This window comes from Anthonomus grandis, chromosome 11 (assembly GCF_022605725.1).
Source record: "Anthonomus grandis grandis chromosome 11, icAntGran1.3, whole genome shotgun sequence".
Taxonomy (NCBI): domain Eukaryota; kingdom Metazoa; phylum Arthropoda; class Insecta; order Coleoptera; family Curculionidae; genus Anthonomus; species Anthonomus grandis.
Genome location: NC_065556.1, coordinates 21853415 through 21877985, shown reverse-complemented (window position 1 = coordinate 21877985; position 24571 = coordinate 21853415). Strand labels below are relative to the sequence as shown.

The window sequence follows — 24571 nt, the reverse complement described above, 5'->3', positions numbered from 1 at the left end:
TTAAAGATAACGATTTAATATTAACCAGAGCTGTGAAGGCTGTTATTTATTGTTATTATATCAATAAAATCATGAAGTTCCTCAACTCGGTTCATTTTCAACATATAAATAGAGACTCTACTCCTTCGTACTATTGTCTATTAAAATTTTTTAATACTACAACCAATCCAAACCAAATCTTATGAATCCCGAAGATCCTATTCTTTATGGCCTCCCAGGAGCACAAGAGACTGGATGTACCAAGAAAAGTACCAAGAAAAAATGGGTCTAATAGGATAGACCAATTTTTTTTAGCATTTCGCCCTATTATAAATATTCCTCTTGACTTAATTATGTTTTAAAACAGAATACTGACTTTATTAGCTCCTATTTACTTAAATACTCCACACAATTTGAAATCCTTCTTCAAGATATGCTGATCACAGATAATGCAGTTCTACTTTCTTTAGATATTAAGGACCCTTCCTCAAGCTTCCTACTAAGTGAATACATTTCGTTAATTAATAATATTTAAAATAGATCAGTCTTGCCACAAATATTGTAACACAAAATTTAGTCTTAACTTTATTTTGTGTTATTAAAACAAAATTTTTCGAGGATGATTAATAGCAATTTGTTTAGACAAGTAACAGCTCTATCAATGGACGCTTTATTTGTCACCATTCTTAAGCAAGGTCTTTTATGCACAATTTTACAATAGTTCTTTTGGCTAACGTTTGTCTTTTTATAAAAGATACGTTAATGACATATAAATATATTTCGAACGAAGGTGAAGATAAGTTGACAGGTTTTTAATTTTGTTATTTGTATACATACATACGAATATAATTTTCATGCTCCCTATACGCACACATTTGATACTTTTATTTTTGCTTCTAACATCGTTTGTTTAAAATCCCTTTCTCAGAACGAGCTATTTATTTATTTATTAAGTATAATCACCTCGAGCGCCAATTACAGATACAATAACAATACAACCGAATACTATAGAAAAAAGAATAAAGGGACTTAAAATTAAAATGCGTAGGCCTGATTTTAAGAAGCACAAAGTTTATCATCTATGTTTCTTTTTCCGCAAAAAATCACCATCTCAGCCTGCTTGGGAAGTTTGTTTTATTAAAGAAGATGGAAATAACTAAAGCCAAAAAAAGGCGATAATCACATTATTTAATAAAAAATTGTTTATGGCAATATTAGCGAGAGATATAGTTTCACATCAATTTTTAGAGAAACATGCACCGTTTCCATAAAGGTTATGCATTAATTTTGCTTCGATTGTGTCAATGACGATTTTAAATTTAAGCCACATTTAACTTCCAACGACCTGAATTTAACACTTTAATTGATGTTCTACCACGTGTTGTCTAGAGTTGTAAGGATGGTGGATTTGACCCTTCACATCAACAAACTCTCCTTAATTTTTTAAACTTAATTTAATTTTTGCAACTCATGGTTATAACCTAGCCTTATTTTATTGGGTAATAGTTTTGTGTATAAGTAGTGTATTTTTATTGGGAGGAAGGTTCTAAAGGTATTTTATTAAGCTTGCGTTTGAGATTTATTATTTTACTGTTAAAAATTCGTGTAATCAACTTAATTCTTCCCTTTCTTTGTGCCTTTGACATTGTGTCTTACTAAGAAAGCATGTACTATTTCAGCGAACTTGAAAATCACAATTTTTTTTACCAAAAAAAAAACTAAAAATATTAATTAAGTGCTAACACACGTTAAATAGGGTAAATTTTAACAAATGAAGTGGTAACAGGCGCAGAAGAATCTGTTAATATTAGTCTCGTTGCTGACTGTATATCTTCGAGCTCGGGACAGAATGACGAACGGCGAGTCGGTTTAATTAATGCAGAAATTTGCAGAAACGCTCAAAATTCACTAATTAATGGCGACGTAAATTAAAACAACAAATAAATCAGCAGTAAAGTTGCAGTAGCGTGTGTGTCAGCAACGATGCTGACCGCAGTGGCCGGTGGCAGTACAATAAAACGGGCAACGGTCCTTCTGCATGGCCTCTCCTTTAATTTAGTAACGTTCGTTAACGTGAGCCGAATTAATTTTCGGGCCCGAGCTGCTTTCGCGCCACCGCCAATGCTGCTGATTATGTATTTGCTACATGTCTTGGAAATTTATTGGCCGGTCGCTGCCTTTGCTATACCACGGTGAACTTTCCAGCATTCAGCGGATTTCGACTTTCGAATTACTCGAGATACGAGGGACGTCCTCCAACGTCCTACAAGGGACAACTTTTGGTCTATTCATTATCCTACTTATATGCCAAATCTTCGTATAGTATTAGTGATTAGGTGCAGTCAAGATAGTTGACTAAATCTGTTTTTCAAATTTGCAGAGATTTGAAAATTAGAAGTTGAATCTATAAGCATACCTAAAAAATCTCCTAAAATTGGTAAAATTTATGCATAACTTTAATGGGTATGATACAGATTTATTTATCTATTGCTATAAAAAATGTTAACTTAGATAGGTTTATAACAGGGAATATACTATTAATCTGTAATCAACTGAAAACTAATAGTGTTTCCAATTTAACCCAAATTTTAAACAAGCATTCTTACACAACTTCCCTAAAAAATATTAATCTTGCATACAAATATAAACACTCTGATAAATTGCAATATAAATAATGCTTCATCACAGATATACAATTTTTTTTTCTACAAATGGATAATGAATCTGACACAGTCTCCAGAAATCTAATGCACTTTTACAGAAACACTAGTATTAATACTAAAAACAGATTAACATTTTAATGCTGTTAATTATATTATGTAATGATCTTAAAGTGTGCCTACTATTTCGTGCGAATGTTTTGATAAGTATTATTATTATATTATTATTTATAGCTCTAAAAGTTGTTTGGCCTGAAAAATAGTAAAGTTTTAACCCATAGGAAAATTTGCCGAACCAGAAAATCTAAAAAATCCTACTTTTTCCCAAAAATCGCTTCCTAATGACACCAATTAAAACATTTACTTTTTTAAATTATCTGAAATATCTTTATATAACCGAGATTTCGTATCCATTTAAGTTATGCATAAAACTGTAATAAACTTGAAAGCCTAGAAATCACCTAAGAGACCAGGTATAAATTAAAATTTATAAAAACAAGGATACATACATTAATAAAGTTTTTGTTTCAATTATTATACGACTTTTCTGAAAATTCTTGCAAAACCAAAAAATTAAAAAATAATTTGCATTTAAATTAAAAATTAATTATTTTTAATATTCTCATCAACTAAATGTAATAGATTCATTTATGGAATTTGTAATGAATATTTCCTAGATTTTTTTGTAAGTACAACTTAAAATTATTATATTTTATATACGTTTTACAATATTTATGTAACTCTATTATTTCTGTATAACAAAATATATTTTTAATTATAACTCTTACTCACGTTAGTATAACTAACACAATATATAAGAGTTAAAAAGATATTGAGTAATTAAATAGATGTTATAGATTTAGTGTATCATGACCATTAAATTAATATAAATGTAAAATAATTAATGAAAGATCTGAGGTCGGGAAGTAGAAGAAGGTGAGTTTTTAAGGGTTAAAAATAGTTTATCTCGATTTCCAGCAAAACAAGTTACCAAAAGTTACCACACATCTTTTTTATATAACCTCAAAGTGTATGTAAAAAATTCAAGAAAACCAGTTTCTGGTTTTTTATCAAATCTGGTTTTTTACAAAAAAAAATGTTTTTCACGAAACTTGGTGAAAGTTTAATGAAATTTGGTGAAACATTTTTGGAAAGAAATCATAGAGTTAGTATACCACATATATTTAAGTTATGCATAAGATAATATCCAATATAAAAGGTTGCTTAGATTTTACTCAAAAATAACTTTGGTTTTTTTTATTGCAAAATCCTTCCAAAAATCACCTTTTAATGAAACCAATTAAAATACCTAATATTTTAAATTATCTGAAAGATATTTATATAACCTACATTTTGTATCCATTAGAGTTATGCATAAAAATGTAATAAACTTAAAAGGTTCCCTAGAGGACCAGCTATAAATTAAATATGTTAAAACAAAAGTGAATAAAGTTAAAAGATACATAAATTAATACATTTTTTAGGTATATTACTCTAAATCTATAATAAAACGTCTTTAATATATTTTTTGTTCCAATTATAATAACCATTTTCCGAAAATCTTTAACAAATTTAAACACTTAAAATGACTTTATTTACATTACAATTTAACTATTTTTATTATTATTATAAAACAGGTTTATTATCTTCACTTAAATTATGCATAAAATTATAATGATTTTAGAAGATTTCTTAGATTTAGTTAATGCATTTATATAAAAACAAAAAGTTTTAGTCACAAGCCTCATGTTAAAAAATATTTAAAAATATGACACGTGTTTCGTCGCATTACATGCCATCATCCTATCCAATACATAAATAATACAGTTTGGATCTAAATAAGTCCAAAAGTATAAAAAGAACAATTGCCTATCTAAAACAGCCACTAATACAACTGGGACAGTTATTTCACATAACACGAGATAATAAACCTAGGCTATCTGCTAAGGATTTAATTTTTAAAAATGCAAATAAATTAAATAGATGCAACAACAAATTAAAAATAAGTTAATTTATTTAGGTCTGATGATACCGTAAGGCGGCAAAACATGCGTCACCTTTTTAAATATGTTTAAAATACATATTGTTCTTGACTAAAATTTTGGTTTTAATATATTTAAATTCCCTTTGAGAATTATGAATATTTTTTCATAAAACAATTATATTTTATATACCTTCTATTGAGGTTACCCAAACCATTCCAACATATGAAATATACAATATTATTCGCTAATTTAATAATGTCTTATAGAATTGTTGTATCATGTTCATTTAAATTATGCTTAAAATTGTAACAAGCCAACATAATATATGGCTATAAATAAGCGAATTAATCCATATATACGCACAAGTTAATAAAATGATAAAAAAATACAAATGATAAGGGTACTTTCATGAAAATTCGAGTTTTTCATCTTTAAGAATTTTTTTATTACTTAGAATTTTTGAAACATTTTTGCAATATACCTAGTAAAAAAAAGCTATTTTTCCAAGCCTGTATTATACATTCTATCACCCAACAATTTTCTCAACAACATTTCCTCGTCTAATAAAAAATAAACGTGTCATTAAATCCCGCACAAACGTTGGCATTTAACACTTGTCCCACTCTACAAAGACAATTTACGCGAATGGTGGTTGATGTATGACAAAAGATTGCTACAGGCTGCGTTTTATTAATAGAGGTCTGAGTGGCCAGACATGTTTAATTGCTGAAACTATTTAGATATTATTATTTTTAGGTTATATAGTTTCGTTTGAGCGTGACGTGGAGCTATTGTTCTGGGAAAGCGTGTTAAATTACCACTTAACGCATTTATTTGTGATTTTGTGACATGACTATGTTAAGCCGGTGTACTATACAGGCCTGCCATAATAAAGCAGGACTAAACGATTAGTTTGACATATTTACTTGGGTCGTATTTTAAGAATAACGGCCTCTGGGGTCTTACGATAATTTGTCCTCTCAAAACGCTAAAAATAATCAATCTACACTAAAAAAAGATTGAACCTGAGGAATTAACGTGGACAAATATAAATTTGAAAATGTATGTCAACAATAGTTTTAATCCGGGTTAATTATGAGGGACGGGTCATTTTTCTCGCACCTGTCTTTTGTTGATTTTGAACAAGTTTTTGGCCAGAATGTCAAGATTTACAATTTCGCTGACAACGTGATACATATTATTCATTTGATGTCAAATTATCACGCATTTATATTGGTGTTTTAATATAATTTAAAAAATATATACGTATATATTTTGGGCCAGGCAAAAGTGAATAAAATTAGAAGCAAGTTACATAATTTAATATATTTTCTATAACTATTTTATTCAAAAGCACAAATATGTTTTAAAAATAGTGTACCTAAGGTTATGCCACAAATGACTTTATAGGAGTATCTTAGAAGAGATTTGTGTACTAAAAAGTGAAAATTTATTATGTTCAAGCAATTAATTTGTATATAGTTTATGTCTTATTTATTATAATTTTATGCATATTGTAAATGGCTTTAATACCCTGGCTCTATGAGAAATTTAAAGTAGTATATATTTTATTCGGTAATATCTAAAATACCCTATAAAAATTTTAGTTTATATCTAGTAATATGACTAATTCTTTAGGGTTTATTATATATATTTTTATTAATAGCACGTATATTTAGCTTGACCAAAAATAAGCAGGTTTTTCTACAAATTTCATAAAATATATTTCTAATCAAACCTGTTAAATTTTAAAAAGACATGGTGTGGTCACTCTATCTCGTAAGAATTGTCCTGTCTTGGCATAGACCCTTACCTGAAAAGAAAAAAAAATTATTAACCTCTAATTGGAAATTTAATTCCAAAATTAAAAATCGGAAGTAACCGAAAGTACTAATCTGCTAAAAAACATTAAGGAAGAAAATATCTATAGGGTGTACATATCTTTACAAAATGTTCCAGAATTTAAGCTGGCCTATTGGCATAAATTCAGCATAAAGCAGCAATATTCCAAATCTTTTTAAATAATTCTTCTAATTATTCTTTAAAAAGACCGCCACTGGACAATAAAAATCCCACTTCTGATAAAAGTAGAATCGCCCAATGTCACCCCCTTTACCCTCCTCACAGTTCCCGATATCGATTTTCCGTCGACGTGAAGGTAAGTCGCCGCAGACGGGCCTTCGGAATAGACGTCTCGGAGAGTGACAGCGTCGTTGTCCGAGTGACATTTTCCCCCCGACGCCCCCCCGCAGCCGTCGCGACGCCCCGAGTTTTCCGATCCCTTCGGTGTCGTTTCATCGCGTTGTCCGTCTAAAGAAATCAATGATGAACCGGAGCGCATTGATTCGGAAGCTGAATCTCGATGGGGGATCGGGGATAAAGACTTATTTTGTTTTAGGATTTTGTAATGATTAACCACTATGATAATTATGATGAATTTAAATAATTATATTTTTTTGTATTGTTAAAGGCATAACTTTAATGGACGCGATGGTCAATATATTAAAATTATTTTAATAAAAAATAAAAAGTTTGACATAAAACTGCTCAAAAACACGGACATTCAGAATAAGTACACCCAATACTTAAATATTCAACTCGAAACCATAATTCCAGTAAGTAATGGTAAAGGAAAAAAGCTTTTGAACTCTCAAACGAAAAGTTTCTCTAAGATAACAAATACATAATAAAAAACGAATGGATAACCCTACAAATATTAGAGCTAATAGAAGAACGAAGACTATGGAAAATTCAGAATGATAATAACAAGTAGACACATTAAAAGCAAAGCAGAATCAGAAATGATATTAGAGCAGCAAGAAAGGCTTACTAAAGGATGTGCAGAAGCTAAAAATCTCAGTCGTCTTAATGATCTTTTCGACTTACACAAAAAAGTGAAAGGAATAGTTGGGATATATAAAAAAAACAACACAAATTTTTAGAGATGAAAATAATAAAATGATAGTGGACACAGGCAGAATATCGTAAATCTGGAATTAATATGCAATTATATCATGTTTAATCTCCACTTGGAAAGAGTGTTTTGTGTCTGTTTCAGATAACCCTATAGGTATTTAAGTGAACGTGATATATATCAACAATATCAAATATGCTGATGATACTGTAATAGTCGCAGATAATCCAAACGATCTTTCGAATTTATTGAATTATATAAATAAAACAAGCACAAAATTAGGCATAAAAACAAAGGTATATATCACAAATCAAAATTCAAGTAAATGAGAAGAATATTGATGTCTGCTGAACCAAAATTGGTACCCAAAGCAAGTGATTAGATGTAGATTAGGACATCCAAGAGCAATCTTCGTTAAACTCAAAAAATTCCTTACAAATAAAAATTTTACAAACATACAAACCTTTAAAATAATATTTTTAATGAGTTTTTTAAATGGTGTAAAGACTGGACATTAAAAATAAGTTTCATAAACAAATTAGAGACATTTGAGATGTAAAATTTTACCACATACGAAATAAAGAAGTTGTTCGAGGTGCACAAATAGATGATCGTGTGCTTTTCAAAATAATAAAACGTAGAAAAAAATTATACTTAGACATATTATGAGAGGAAAATACCATTAATACAAGGTAAGATTGAAGGAGGAAAAAGCGGAATAAGAAGAGGGAAGCTTTCGTTGTTTCGGAATATTGGACAATGAACGGGGATAAGTAGTTTTCAAGATTTTAAAATGCTAACGCAAGAATTAGCAAAGAATATTTGGTATATTAAGAATTGTGTTTAATAAGGGTACAAATTTTCTTCCACATTGAGTAGACAAAACTGTTTTTAACTAAAAAATGTGAAGAATCTGCATAATCTTAGTGGATACGATAAACAATTATTTTAAAAGAACTTAAAAAAATGTTTTTGTTATGTATTATTCACAAATTAACCTTTTACTTAAAAATATTAAATATATTATTCAGGGTATCAGAGGAATTAAGGCGGTGATAGGCGATGAGAGACCTAAATGTTTAAAAATTGAGCGCTCAAAAAATAATCAGTACGACTTTAATGCAACTATACAGAGTGGTTTTCTTATTTTTATATAAATATAAAGCCACTATTGCTTCGCCAATAGCTATTATATATTTTTTTTAATAGCTAGAAGTATATGTTTATACAGAACTTGAGACATTTAATGATTTGATACATATAAGTAAAAAATTAAGTATTGCCTATTTGTGACTAAAGTAATTATACAAATTTAAAAGGCATCTTTTAGAAAAAATTTAATATTACTTATGCAACTCATTAATCTTGTCTTTACTTAATTACGGAAATATAACTTTTTCTATATTAAAATCAGTTCAAAATCTACAAAATTTTGGCATGCGTTTTTCATTTAATATTCCTAAAAAAATCACATTATTTCCTTCTTAAATAAATTTTCAGTTTTGTAGATGACGAATGGGTAAAGATATCACATGTTTTCCTTTATTTATCACATAATAAAGATTCGCAAAATGTCTTATTTAAAAAAAACTTTAATATTCTTTAACATAATCATAATACCCGTAATTATCCTAATTTTAGAACTCCTTAGCATACAGCAATTTTTTAACGTTTATTCGTACTCTGTTGCTAAACAAATGTGAAATAATTTGTCGGGAGCTGTCAAAGAAAATTTGTATTATACCTTTAATTATTAAAACACTATTGTTACAAGAATAATTTATTTGGTAGATTAGTCTTTGTTGGAGGATAATGATACTTAGGAATATACTTATGTCTATAACTTACTTATGCACTAATTTCATAGGGTTCTAATATTAATACTTTTCTATTAAAATGAATTAAGTCAAATAATTTGCATAATGATTTTTGAGATAAATCATATCCACCATAAACAAGAAATTATTTTTAAGATTTTAGGTACCTGAATCAATAAAATTACTGTCGAGATTTTTATTTTACCGATAAAATTTTTTTTTGAAGTACACTTCAAGAAAATGAAAATTTTTTTATAGATTTAAGTCAAATTTTTGAAAATCTCAAATATTTTTTTGATGATGTTCAGTTTTTATTTTGTAATTTCATTGGACGAGGGTCTAAAATCATTGCCACCAAATATTCGAAAATCACTATTCTAATTAATATTTTATCACATAGATGTTAACGATATACAAAAAAAAATCCTGATACTGAGTACCTGAATCTATAAAAAATAATTCTCAACAAATTATGTTAAAATAACCAAATTGATAAAAAACATATTTTTTTTACATAGTGTATTAAATGATTGCAAATAAAATTATTTTACAAACTTTTAAAAAGTAGGTGACATAATAAAACCATAGCTGAGTAAATTTTTTTGCTAGTATAAAGCAGGTAAACCTAAAAATCACTCTGCAGATAGTTATTTTGTTGTGTTTAAGTCATTTATTGACACCAGCTTAGAACAGCTTAGATGGAAAAGGGACTAAATAAGAAAAAAATTATAATTTAATTATTACGTATATTATTCAACAAAAACTGAAACAATCATAATAAATATTTAATTGAATTTTCTTTTTTTACACTCTTAGTATAATCAAGCATTTCCACGTTGATTAATCCTATAAATTTGTTAGGGAATTCAGTGATTTTTTAAGGTTTTAAATCACTGCTCAAATAAATCGTTTAACAATATAAAGCTAGTATAAAAAAATAACTTTTGATACTTGCTTACTATAAAGCTTTAGAAATACTGCTAAAACAAACTGCTAAAGTGAAAATAATAATGTTCCATTATTTCGACATTGATCAATTTAAAAAATTACTGGTAAGGTTTTACGCCTATAAACGTCTAGACTCACTACTAAGATGAACGTTTTAATATTTGTGACAAATTAAGTGAAAAAACGCTATTTCAGCATTTCTATATTGATTAATTTTATAAAATCCCTGGTAGTATAAATGTTTTAAATTCACAATAGTGATTGAATGAAACAGTCATTTTTCTAGAGGTTTTAAATCACTGTTGAGAATATTGTTTACTTCTATAAAGATGGCAAAAAAAAAATTTTGTTGCTGTTTTACAACTGAAAAATTCACCCTTTTTGAAAAAAAACTCGTCTTGTTAACGTTTTAGGTCAACGATTATGAAAAATGTTTTTTAAGATAAAATAATTAATAATTAATAGCTAATAAAGGAAACAATTGTTTCGAGAGAGTGACTCATTTTGAAAATCTACCAATAAAATAATGAAAAATATTTTTACTAATTTTACATGGACTAATATTTAAATAATAAAAAGTTGCTTCTGAAATAAATATTATGATAGTTACTTCAGTGAACCTTATATTTACATATAAAATAAGATATTTTGCAATTTCTAGACTTGTAAAAAAGAATATAATTAAGTACCGATTACGCATTAATTAATCCGTAAAATATTATTTCTATTTTTAATTGTAGGAAGAATATTTTTTTTGATCTGTAAATACAATTTTTAACTGGTTCCTGGTGAATCAATAGTTAAAATCCCTATATAGACAAAAATTAAATTCTCTAAAAAAATCACTGTCATGATAATTATTTTATGCCATATACCGTTATCAGGAAATATTTTTATTATCAAAAAAATTACTAGAATTGCAAGATTTTCATGAAACATAATAATATATGATTTAATTTGATCTAGAAAATGTTTTATGTTCGTCCAAAATATGACTATACCGTCGTTGAGGTTTTTCTTTATATTATTTACAACTTATATGGATCATTTTTAGACCGAAAAAATTATCCGTTTTATTAGTGCAAACACTATCGTTTAAAAACACAATGTCGCGTACCCTGCCCGCCCTGTTCCTCTCTTGGTCCCTCACTCTTGACATATTGCGTTCTATTAGCACATACTTTTCTTCTTCTTCTTTCCAGGGGCCCTTTTCCGGGCAATAATAAAAGCGTCCGTCATTCAACTCCCCGGCACTCTCTCTGACTTTCAAATTAACTGTACGAAAATCGGACTCGTGTCGCCTGATTATCGAGAAAAGAATTTCCTGAATGCCGGGATCTGTTTAAATCTTGTCAGATCAGAGACAGCTCTCCGGGTTATTTTGTAGATTTAAATATTTTATAATGTCCCTTCCTCTTTTGCTCTTTAATGGTAAAAAAAATCACTTTTATTGCACCTGGTCGTGGCATAAAAACAAATGTTTCCATGTAGATGGTTATTACATAAGTACGCCAATCAATCATCCGTGAGAGACACCGCTGAATATAAATAAATAAATGTTTGCCACAAATAGATTTAATATAATTTATGATATCTAGACGTCGTAATACCGGTCATGTCGATAATGTTTGTAGACTGATATAGGTCACAAATGTATATAGGGTGTTTAGTAAATGAATCTTTCGATGATTTTTTCAAGAAAAAATAATATTAACAGACGTCATAAAGCTCTTTGCTTTTAAATTGCAGAGGTTTTAAAAGATTAATTAGCCCTAATTTTTAAATGCCAAAATTTTCTCCCTTATGTAAACGTATCATATATTCTACAGTTTAATAAATATATCTTGACCATATTCGGTTGATATACCAAAAGTTCTAATTTAAAAACTGCATTTTTGAAACTAAGTAATGCAAAGTTCTCTAGAACGCAAAAAAACTTTTTTTTTTTTAAACTCAATGTTTTATCTTAAAAAAACTGAATTTTCCCTTATTTGCAATAAAAAATTATCCAACTGCTGCAATTTTCATAGCGATACGTCTTGCTTTCAAAAAATAAAATAGTGTTCTTTTCACGTTTTACTCGAGAAAAGTATAGATACAAAAAATATAGATTCTTTATCATCTTTAATTTTCTAAAAAAGCAATTTTTTCTCAGACAATTATTTTATACAAAAAAATGCTTTTCAATAACGCTACTCTTACCCCCCCACCCACCCTACGTAACTTACCAGTAAGAAATTGTATTCAAAAATCAATATTTTCCAAAGCAATACGCGTCAATAACAGCTCGTTTCGTCGTTAATACTTAATCTAATACACAGTTTCTTTATATAAATTTAATATAATTATATGTATGTATATTAATGGATATTTAATACAAAAACAGTGCTATAAGATATGAAGGAAAAACGGTGATTTTTCAAAAAAAATTCTTACTGGGCAAATGTTTGGGGTATGTGGGGGGCTAAGGGTTTCGTTGATGAAAAAAAAATGTTTTTGCAAAACATATAAATTAAATATTTAATTTAATGACACTATTTATTTAAATTTAATATAATTTTAGATATAAATATTTAGAATAAAAACAGCGTTATTAGATTGGATAATATGGATGAAAAATAGTGATTTTTCAGAAAAATTTCATTAAGTATTTGAGGTGTAGTATTTGAGTTTAAAAACTCGATATGTAAATCCCGAGTAAATTTTTTTTAAATGTCAAAATTTCTCGGTTTCTTTTCTCTTTATCCCTTCTTCTGTATATTCTACAGTTTAAGAAATATACCAAAACCAAAAATTTACAAAAAAATCATTAAATAAATATATTTAACAATTTTAATATAAATTTTGGAAATCAAGTGGATTTTTTACTTTATTTTTTTTTAAGAATTATTCATTTCTTAAATTTTATATTAATTCATATAATTACTTTGTTAATTGAGGCACTATGATAATATGATAATGACATGACAGAATTTATAAAGGGCTTGGAAATTACATGAAACCTAATAATTGCTCAAAAAAAAAATAAGATTTTTTTATTGATTCAGAAAAAATAGCTTCAATAATTAAGTTACTTATAAATCTTTAAATTACACCTTTGGAAGTTTTTGAAGAACACAAAGATGGCAACAAAAAATTTAATAGTTTTTTTTAAATGTATTAATTTCTCAGATTTTTTTATTGATCCACATGAAATGTGTCTAACTCTAAAAAAAAAAGTCATTAAATATTAAGAAAAAATGGCCCAAAAAAACAAATTGTGATTTTTTCAATTACCATTGATTATTGAGACTTTTATATCTATTCAAAAAACATATTAATTGAGGCATTTAGAAATATATTAATCGTGTCTCTATATTTAAAATCTAAGAAGTATTGAAGTTTTTTTGATAATTGCTTGAAACACTAAGTTAAAAAATAGAAATTGTCATTTTCTCAAAAACTATTGATTTTTTAGATTTTTTATTACAAAAAAAAAGCTACTTCATAAACTGAGGCACTCTTTGAATTACATATTTATTTGAAAAAACAACCTCATTAATTGAGGCAATTAGAAATTTGTAACGTCTCTGTCATGTCTCTATCTTTTAAATCTAAGAAATGACAAAGCTTTTGAAAAAACTACTTTATTAATTGAGACACTTGTGAATTTTTAAATCTTATTTTGAGCTGTATAATCATCAAAATTATAAAGTTTTTAAAAACCATATAAAAAGAGAGCTAATAAAAGGACAAATTGTAATTTTGCTTAAAAACTATTAATTTTTCAGATTTAAGTTATTTTATTTATTGAGGTTCTTGTAAGGCTTTAAATTACGTGTACAAAAATAAAAAAATTATAAAATTTTTGAAAAATCACGTGAAACACAAAAAAGGCCGAAAAACAGACAAATTGTGATTTTACTCAAAAACTATTGATTTTTAAAATTTTTTTATTGATACATAAAAATAATTTTATTAATTGATGTACTTAGAGATATTTGAATCGCCTCTCTAGCTTTAAAATATAAGAAATGACAAGAGTTTTGAAAACCACGTAAAACACAAAGATATACCAAAAAAGGGCACTCGTAATTTTTTCAAAAAATTATTGATTTTTACAACTTTCTTATTAAATAAAAAAGAATTACTTTATTTGTTGAGGCACTTGTAAATCCTTGAATCACTTTTCCTTTATCTTTCGATTTTAGGAAATGATGAAGCTTCTGAAAATGGACTGAAACACAAAAGTGGCTGACAAAAAGACAAAATTAATTTTTTTTCGATTAATGCATTTAAGTTACTTTATTAATTGGGATACTAAACTTGCAAGCCTTTAAATCATGTCTCGATATCTATCATCAAAAATAAAAAGAAGTTTCAAAGAAAAAAAAAAATTATAATTTGTGCCTGAATTTATTGATTTTTGAGATTTTTTTATTGATTCAAAAAAGATTACTTTATTAATTGAGGCACTTATAAAACTTTAAATCACGTCTCTATCTTTAAAATCTAAGAGACTATTAAGTTTTTGAAAATCACCTAAAGCATAAAAGTAGTCAGGCATTTTTTATTATTTTTTATTAATTTAAAAGAAATCACCACAATAATTGAGGTTCTTATGAATCTTTGAAATATGTTTCTATTTTTAAATTCTATGAAGTAATAATATACGAGGTTTTGTGTTTTCAGGACTAAGAGAGATATATAAAGTCATGACAGATATTTATTACCAAGTCTAAATATATTATGAATTTAAATTACCTATTATATAGTGACCCTAAAAGCTTTTTTGTTTAGGATTAACAATTAAAGAGCAATTAGTAAAACTCCTGTTATTATGGATTATAATAATCAAGAATTTGTTAGCTGTGACAACAATGTAGAAGGTTTTGCAAATTTTTTTTTCTTCAGTTTATAGTCAAAATGCCTTTCAAGCAAGTGCCTTTTTAACAGGTTAATGAGAGTATGCCCATTTCTATTCCATATCATTTTTAAAAGAACATTAGATTTAGCAATAGCTAACTCGTTGGAAGCACAGTTATTTATTGCCAATCTTTAAATCTGGAAAAATAATGTAATCGGAAACTACAGGCGTAGGTGTATATGGTCTATGCTTAGGGGACAGTTTGATTTAGAACCAGATATATTTAGTGAAGAACAAGGATTCCGTGACCAAATTACTGATGTTTTAGGACACCTTGATGAGAGGAACAAGCCAGTGTCATATACAGGGTGGCCATTTAAAAACGAAACAGAGCCTATTTCGAGCTCCTCAGAATATTTGCGAAAAACTCCTCGGACTCGTCAATTTTTGATTCAAGGGGGAACCATTTTTTTGCTAGTTTCGCCCCCCTGAGGGCAAAGCCTTAGCGGGGGTGACAAGGGCCCCCAAAATTTTAAATGGAACGGGGGGTCGAGTGATATCTTATTTTGAAGGTATTTTTATGTGGATTATAACCCTAAAGTTTTAAATCGTTACTATTTGCCTAGTCGATACAGGGACTAATAAAAGTTACAAAAAAATTTTAAAAAGTATAATTTTAAATAAAGGGCTTAAAGATAAAATCAATTAAGTAAATGTTCAAAATGTTGGCCTTCGACTTCCATACAATAATACAGGTTTTGTGCAAACCTTTCCCGTACATTTTTCAAAATTTCTGGGGTGATTTGACGACATTCATCAATTATTCTTTATCGCAAATGGTCTAGCGATGTTGGCTGACTAGCATACATTTTAGTTTTTAAATGCCCCATAAAAAAAAAATCTAACGGGCTTAAGTCCGGGGAACGAGGAGGCCATTTAATAGCTCCTCTCTTCCAATCCATTGTCCTGGAAACCTTTGGTCCAAATATTGACGAACCCTTGCAGCATAGTAGCGTGGCGCCCCATCTTGCTGAAATACTAGACAATTTTCCAAGTACTCGTTGTTATTTTCTAGCATCTCCACTATTGCTGGATAAATTGTATTTTCTAATAACTCCAGGTACATCTCTCCTAAGGAGTCACTTTAGTGGGTTATGCTGACGATGTCGCTGCGGTAATCACAGGACGAGACCTAGAGGAAATCCAAGCAAAAATAGAAGTAGCGCTCACAGCCACTAATGAATAGCTAATAAAAAACAAATTAGAACTTGCAACAGAGAAAACAGAACTCGTAATAGTGACAAAGAAGAAGCGAAAAATCGACGCCTCATTAAACATTTGCAACGCAAAAATAGTATCAAAACATGCGGTCAAATACCTTGGAGTATGGATAGATCGGAAACTGAGTTTTGGAACACATATCGAGAAGATAGCTTCCAGGGCAAGTCAAACGTCCATGGCCTTAAGCAAACTCATGCCTAATATAGGAGGCCCGCGACCCAGCAACGGAAAAGTCCTAGCTAGCGTTGCTAACTCTATAATGCTGTACGCAGCTGATACCCTCAGCGATGCCATGAAATATAAAAAAAATAGACAAATCCTTAGAAGAGTACAGAGGCAAGGCGCGGTACGGATTTGCAGTGCCTATCCAACTGCTCCAACAGAAGCCTTACTAATAATAGCAGACCAACATCCTATAGAGCTGCTGGTGGAAGAAAAAACGCCTTATATAACACCAATAAGAATGAAAGAAAACATAAGAAGAGAGAAGCTAGAGAACAAACACTTCAAAAATGGCAAGACAAATGGAATGACAACGATACTGAATCATGCAGATGGACCAAAAGACTAATACCCCTGATAGAACCATGGATAAACCGAAAGCATGGAGAGGTAAATTTTTATATGACGCAATTTCTAACCGGCCATGGAAGCTTCAGGGTTTTTACGAGAATGATAGGAAAAACAGATGATAGCTATACTATGTGGCGAAAAGATACAGCCGAACACACGGTTTTCTACTGTCCCAGATGGGAGAGAGGAGAGAGAGGCAGTGTACAACAATCTCAGGAAAAGACTTACTGCAGACAATATTATCACCGAAATGCTAGAAAGAGAAGAAAAATGGGACCAAATAAGTAACATGTTGTATGAAATATTACACCAAAAGAATACTGAAGAGAGAGAAACGGAAGAAAGCTAGATAAAACTCTCCTCCATCTGAAGTAATGCTTGCGCAGTTCCAGATGGATCAGGGATGATCAGAGGAAAAGGTTTTAGTGGGTCGGGGCTAAGCCGGATTGGCCACCCTATCCCCACACTCCCCCAGGCGACCAAACACCAATGCCTGGGGAGTCTGCATGCAGATGTCCTAAACCTCTCAAAAAAAAAAAAAAAAAAAAAAAAAAGGTACATCTCTCCTGTTAAATTGCCAGGTAAAAAAAGGGCTATCTACGATATGTTTACCAAAAATGCCAGCCCAAACATTTAATTTTTCAGGATGTTGTGTATGCACCTCACGAAATATTCTGGGATTTGAATCAGCCCAATAGCGACAGTTGTGACGATTCACAGTACCGTTTAGGAAAAAAGGAGCATTCGTCAGAAAAACATACATTAAATAGAAAGTGTGGATCATTGGCGGCTTGTTCAGATATAGTTTCACAAAATTGTACTCGCCTATCAAAATCGTCTTCGTTTAGTTCTTGTACGAGATGCATTTTGTACGGATGAAACTTGTTTTTTTTTTTTAAATATCTTCTGAATGCTGCTTCTCTTAATACCAAACACAGTTGATAACTTCCTTGTGCTCAGTGTAGGATCTTGCACAATATGGCCTAAAATAGCTACTTCTGAAGACTACTTTCTTCTTAAAACTACTACTTTCTTAAAAATTCGTTGAATCCTCACGTTTTTTTTTTCATTGATATATAAAAGTTACTTAAATATTTCACGCACTTCACTTAAAATCACTTCTCTATCTCTAAAATCAAAGAAATAACCTACTCAATTTTTTTTTGATGCATACACGTTAGCATACATCAACTTCCCATTTTAAAATCACATCTTCTACATTTTTTTAAACTACATCCGAATAGTACGCCCCTGTAGAATCGCCCAAAGAGATCAGAGAGCTAAAACTCCGTGTAAGTTGTTCTTAGTGTCGCCCACGTGTTTGGGACACAATTAGCACATGACTTATGGCCGTTATTATCTTAAAGCACACCTCTCCACTTACGCTGCCTGCTTGCTTGTCCATCGCGCTTTATGACTTTTAAAAATTACGCCTCGCATCAAGATTGATTGATTTGCGGAGGATTCGGGTAAGTCATTTGTTTCATGAGATGATACGTAAATTCAACCGAAAGATCAACTTTAGTTAAACTGGTCTGTTTAAAAGAGGTGGATATAAATTTAAATCCAGAGTTGAGAATCTGGGTATGTCCATAAACTTAAATGGTTACACTTTGCATCAAGATTGATGAAAAAGAAGCCTAAAAATTATACTGATAGAGAAGTGTGTCTAATTAAAGGCATTTGAGTTTCTACAACCTAAAATATAAATAATAAACAAAATTGCTGATAATATTTTATTAAACCCAAGACATCTTGACCACACAAGAGACTCGACTCTAATAAGATATAAAAGATGAAAGAAAAACAGTGAGAAAAAAAAGCGAAACGAAAAAACCGGGGGGGACTCCATTCATCTAATCCCTCATGACAGGAGTCGTCGGTTGGTGTCTAGTCGAGTTTATCTGCTCTCGATAAAACTGTGACATGTGACGTCCATCAAGTCCAATTAATCGGTTCTTGCACGTAGGGAAAAAGTGTCGATACCTTAAAAACGTTAATCTCCGCTGTCAATCTTCCCTCACATAATGTGCCATCAGCGAGAAGGCCCAGGTAGAAGGATTCTCGTCGTTTTTTTTTATTTTAATTACTTTTTCCTCGGATCAAAACAATTTTAATGATGTCACTTGTCAGATTGGTCGGTTGTTGTCCCCCCTAAATGACAGTGAATGATCTTGTTGAGAGAGTTTTTTTTTTAGTTATTTTCAGGCTGTTTATAGATATTCTGGTCAGATAATGGAGTTTTTATTCAATAAGGGTATTTAATTAGACCGCCACTTAACCACTTTAAATTAATTTATTGTCAGAGTAATAAATCTATGACGCTGAAAAACTGGAATAAAATTGATAAGGGGGAACTATATTTACCACTAGCTATCAATTAAAATTCGGACTAATGCTGGGTACAGAGCGGGATGTCAACCCAGATATTAAGTTGATGGATTGCCAGGTATCAATCAAACGTTATTGATAAAATTTCGTGAGAAATGACTGGCAGCCCGAGCATAGTATTTCAAAAACTAATAATATGTGTACATGAATTTACAAAAATTATCCATCAATCATCATGACAATTTCGGAACGAAAATGATGTTTGCTCCAAAAATACGTATAAGCTTTTTGATGGACATATAATTTATGGCGTTACCCACCTGGTTTTGTCGTTGTGAACATTCAGGTCTGGTAGGCATTTGTTTGTATCGTCTAAAATTATATAGGGAGAATAAAAAAAGTTATAAATATAAGTTTTTCCATTATCAAATTTTAAGCTCTCCTAGAGGGCACCTTTTGGGTCTCAATCTACTTGATCGATAATATTAATTGCAAAGTCATTGTTTAACTTCAACAATATTAAATATTGTCGATTTGTATATTATTGAAAGTAAGAAATAAACAAATGAAACCATATAGTCCATGGATGACCGATAACACTCAATTATTGAAAAACCTTTGAAATGAAGACTGATACTTTAGGCACATTAGAATTAAAATAGTAATCAAATTCAAAGTCAAAAAATACGCACAGAGTGTGTTATACCCTCGTTTACAAAGCTTGAAGTAAAATAAAAAACATAAACTAAAATTGGTCAAATCAGTCCAAAAACAGAGAAAAAATATAAATAAAATCGATTTTTCAAGACAAACAAATTGACACTGATTATATAATAATAAAAAATACTACTTAATTTATATTCTAGAAGAAATTATTAAACTGAAGAAATTATTAAATCTGATAATTTAGAAAATAAGAATGAATTAAATATGCATTTTTCTCAAACAACTTAAAAAAATGTAATTCAGAATTATTATCTTTTTTACAGGAATAATCGACTACATAAGCAACACTTTCCTTGTATTGACGATGGAGATAAATGAGTTTAAAATATTATTCTTAATATTGTCTTTTAGAGCGGACAGTCAAAAGATTACACTGTTCTCTTTAGTTTATCCATTTATAATTTCCTATATCACTCATATAATAAATAGTTAATGATGAATAGGGCAATGTTTTACTTTTATATAAAGTAACTAATCTTATTAAATTTAATGAAATGAGATCAATGTCAATCTTACTAACACATTAAAAAGTCTTAGAAAAATTATTGGAACTTCGGATAATGTATAGCTTTTCCACTGCTCCATCTGACATACTAGACGACGCTTTTCAGAATGCTGGTAATGCTACGGTTTTTGTTTTATTGAATTAATCTTAAGCTTTCGACATGCTATCATGGTCGCTATCTTAAAGTATATCAGTTTGAGTAAGTCCGCCTGCACTCAACTTTTCGTTTTTCTTTTTTTTTTTTAATTGGAGGTCTTTTTTGAAGTCTTTTTTGAAAGTGGAATAAAGAAGAATTAACCGAATCTTCCTTATCTTTACTTACAGATGCTCACTATCACCTCTATCACACATGCATTGGGTATTAGTTTCAAAAACGCAAAGTACACTTTATTTACCAGAAAAGTATATTTATGATAAATTTTGATGAATGAAGAATCTTGTGTCAATTATGGTATATCTAAATAATAATCAAACTGTTGTGATTTGATTTAATTGGTTTATAGGGAGAATAATTAGTTTATTTTGGTCTTAAAATTAAACACTTTAAAATACTAGAAAAATTGGGTTAAAGAATATTCTATTATATTGGGGTTTCCGCCAAAATGTGTAAATCATTAAAAGTAAAATAATAACTATTTAAATATTCTACCAACTACGAAAAACTAGAATTTATGGCAAGACTCCTTGGAAATATTTTTATATAGTATAAGAATAAAATCAGCCAACTTTCAATAGTTTCGAAAATTACAGAAACTTAATGAGGTTTTGATTAATAACGTTATGTAAGTATGGAGCTATTAAAGGTAGCATTATAACATCCATATCATCACCTACAGGTCTGCCCTTTTTTATTGTAGAAATTATTTTAACAATATCAGTACTAGTTACATCAGAAAATTTAAATGAATCAAGAACATTTGGTATGTTTATTAATATTAAAACTATTATCAAAAGAATCAGTAAATTAAGACAACAAAGTACGAAATTATTGCAAAAGTCACCACTGTCCACGAGAAAAATAACTTTGTGATTGCCACTAACATTTAGTTATTAATTAATAATAAAAATATATTTATAAATTAATAATCTAACAATATCAGGAGTCATGTACTTTGCTAAAAAAAATACTCATTTTATATAGTAAGCCAATTTTCTACTTGCGTACAATAAGTGAAAAAGCATCAAGTCTATTAAAGTTATGCATTAAAAAGTATGTTCTATTTTTTCAAATTAAAAATTAAATCTTAGGTCAACTCAACCATCAGAATAATATCTTGACCCTATAGCTATTTTATACTGCTTGTTATTGATCCTATGTTAATTGTAGATAAGAGTGTCCCCGTATCCATTTTAGTTATGCAATAAGTTTTTACAGATTGTGGGAGAAATTGAACATTTTATAGACAAATTTAAATTAAACTCACTGCAACAGGCTTTAAATATGAGTTTATAAAACAGTCTATAAACGACAGGGTTACTCAGCTTTGGATATTTTAAAAGAAACACTACATTTTCCCTTTAAAAGAAATTTCTACTTTTTGTGAGCAATAATTTATTATTAAAAAAATAGTTTTAGTTTAAAAGCCAAGATGTCCATTTAAGTTATGCATTTAATTTTTATATCAAATATATATTAATATTTCCAACCTACGAGGTCAAAGATTGGATTATACTAAGTTTTTCTGTTTACAAGATAAAATGGATAAGATTTTACACAAATTTTAAATTGCTATTGATTAAAGATTATAAGCATATACTAATCAAATTAAATAATATTTAACAGTTCTTATTAGATTTCCAATTACTAAGATCTATGACAAGCATTTTAAATTGATAGAAGCTTACTAAAGAAAAATAAGTATATCTGTATATTACATGTTAGAAATGTTATTTTGGAGACAGACCTCAATTGACGCTCTTTTTATTAAGTAACTTAAAATTTTAAATAGAAACTTTGTACTCTTTAGCTATCTTACATGTCTTGGCAGGCAATTAAGAAACTTAATATTACCAACTCCGAATTCTTAATAATCTGTGAAAGTTAGTAAAACTTTATCACTATTACGGTTCCAAGTCAGGTGTTCACGTAAATCAGTTGGTATTAAAAAGTAAGACATTCTCCTTAACGTAGACAAATTAGTTCTGTTTAGACAGAGATGGAAAAGTAAAAATTTCTAAGACAATAAAGTGCTGTTCATAATGCGGTCTTTGAAGTTGAAAAATTATTTTCGAGTGAGCACTATATCTCCAATCAGTCAGAAAAAATCAATAGTAGGCTGCCATAAGTTTGGAAACAGATACTTTTCTAGATGATGTCCCTATAAGAAAAATTAATTTTGAAGGCTTTTTACTCAGCTCTGAGACATGTCCTATAGTATGACTTCAAAAAAATAAACATATGTATTTCAGGGTAAAAGATTAGGATTGAAGTTTTGGTTTTATGTCTTAGATCTGTTAAAGCTCATATTCAATATCTTCCACTTGATCTGTGGGATGATACCTAACAAGGTCGATGGTATCAGCTGCAAAATGAATAAGCGTAGAGATATATAATGTCTTAACACTGCGTATTACTGATTTTAAGCATCATCGTAACATAAAAGTAATCGTGTCCATTTAAGTTATGCATTAAAATTATAGTTTCAAAACGTGCTTTAATGGATATTTTAGTTAATTAGGAAAAGATGTTTAAAATTTTCATAAGTAATTATTTGTAGGGCTTACAATAAGAGCCTTATCCAAATATGCATCCAAAAAAAATTATATTGGTGACTAATTAAATTGTCAAATTAAGAGTTAAAAAGTAGCTTACTCCTGACCTAGCACCAAAAAAATTTAATAATAAACCCAAGGAGAAACCTACAAAATAAAGAAAGAGGCACAAGAAAGTCGCGGATACGGAAAATCCCTTTGTGAAGGATGAAGAGAAGCAAAGCAGGGCCCGAATGGCTGCATTGTGGTGGCGCGTGCGGCCCTTTTGACACCGACCGATTTGTTCGGCCGCCAAGGGACTCCACTTACTCGCGCCGACTACTACTACCGTATATAAAAATCAGAATTAAATAACTTCACGGTAGTCCCTTCGGTATATTAAAAAAAAAGTTCATTTATATTAGCAGTTATTACTAGTAGAAGAGTTATTGAATGTTTATTAACCGAGCATTTTATATTTATTGCTTATTTATATATGTACTCTTGCTAACTAAATATGTTGTTGAATTAGCTTTATGAACATTATTATTAATATTATATGTATTTTTATTTTTATTAATTTTTTGGGAAATTTGTTGTTTTTTTATGTAGCTATGTATGCTAAATAAAGATTAGTATTATTAAATAATAATTATTATATATAAATAAAAATAATAATAATAATATTAATTATTATTATTATTATTATTACTATTATAGTTCAATAAATTAGTAAATTACTTATCTGGTTTTCATTTTGAAATACTTGAGGTTTCAGTAAAATGCATAACTTCACAGGATGATACCTTGCCTTTTAAAACGGTGCTTCCAATACTGGTACTCTGGTCGACGTAATAATTATTAGTCTATTAAATGTGAAATATGGGAATCTGTTCTGATACCTTAAATATTACTGATCATAGTTTATTCTATGTAATTTTAAATATTTCTGAATGCAAGCCATATTATAAAGCTATAAAATGCCGGGGTTATGAAAATACACATACCTTAGCATTAAAAATGAAGCTCATTAACTGACATGGCATGATTATTAATATTTCTTATTTAATTACCAAATATGCTCCTTATAAATTAAAATATATAGAAAGAAAAACTATTTATTTTTTAGTTTACTAGGCGCGTCAAAAAAAGCTAAAGATAGTCTAAATTATTACAGAGACATTTAGTTATTAAAAAAAAAGAATTTTCAAATAATGGTAAAAAAATAAATTTTACAAAAATAAAAGCAGCTATTCGCCTAATAATGTGATTGAATCGGAAAAATTTAATATATTTTTTAAACTCTGTAGCATTT

General features: G+C 29.1%; 1 protein-coding gene across 3 annotated transcripts in view; it reads right to left on the bottom strand.

Annotated features, from left to right (window-relative positions):
- Nucleotides 1–24571, bottom strand: part of LOC126741979 (protein tiptop) — a 281714-nt gene that overhangs the window by 53236 nt on the left and 203907 nt on the right. The window contains exon 2 of one of the 3 annotated variants that reach the window (XM_050448485.1): nt 6363–6437. The exons of the other annotated variants lie outside the window; for them this stretch is intronic. The gene's annotated coding sequence lies outside the window, so the exon portion shown is untranslated. The remainder of the gene's footprint in view (nt 1–6362; nt 6438–24571) is intronic. 3 annotated transcript variants of the gene reach the window in all.